Here is a 933-nt window from a genome sequence, read left to right on the forward strand (position 1 = left end):
AATGACTTCCCACAATCACTATATTCATTTAGCTTTTCTCCATTGTGAACTCTGTGGTATTTAGTGAGGTGAGAGCTTTGATGAAAGCTACACTCATGTGGCTTTTCTCCAGTGTGAATTCTCTCACGTTGAATCAGGGTAGAGCTATGACTGAAGGAATTCCACAATCTGTACACTCATATGGGTTTTTTTTTTTTCAATGTGACCTCACTGGTGATCATTGAAGTCAGACCTTTGGCTGAAAAATTCCCCACATTTGCTATACTCACACTTTTTTTCTTCAGTGTAAATTCTGCATGTTCTATGAGTGTGGACCTTTGATTGAAGGGCTTCACACAATCACTACATTCATATGGCTTCTTTCTAGTGTGAAATCTCTGGTGGTAAGTGAGGAGAGACCTTTGATGAAAGGACATCCCCCTTTCTCTACACTCACATGGGTTTTTTTCAGTGTGAACTCTCCAATGTTGAATCTGGGTAGGCTTTTGGTCAGCTAACCCACAAGATTGACTGCAACCTCCCAGGTCACACCAAGGGTCACAGCCAAATCCTGGTGAAGGTTTAGAGAATATGTACCAGTCCTAATTTCCTCTTGTTGGAATTACTCTTCAGCCTCCAATTCATCTCACCTTCACTCATCTTTCTTTTAAAGGCCTTGGCCACTGGGAAACCATTATCTCACCAACACTCTACATGACTATTTTGTCCCTATGCTTCGCTGTGACACCCACCTCCCACAAACAGGGGCTGCAGCTGGAAAGCCAGTCCTTAGGCCCACACTGTCCCATCTGGGCTGCTATTACCATTACCATCCTGATCATCATCCCCTATACATTTTTTAATAAATTTGCATTGATTTCAGAAAGGGAGAGGGAGATAGAAACATCCGTGAGAATTATCGATTGGCTAACTCCTGCACACCCCCTACTGGGG

This window comes from Myotis davidii, unplaced genomic scaffold, assembly GCF_000327345.1.
Source record: "Myotis davidii unplaced genomic scaffold, ASM32734v1 scaffold6852, whole genome shotgun sequence".
In the NCBI taxonomy this organism is placed as follows: Eukaryota; Metazoa; Chordata; class Mammalia; order Chiroptera; family Vespertilionidae; genus Myotis; species Myotis davidii.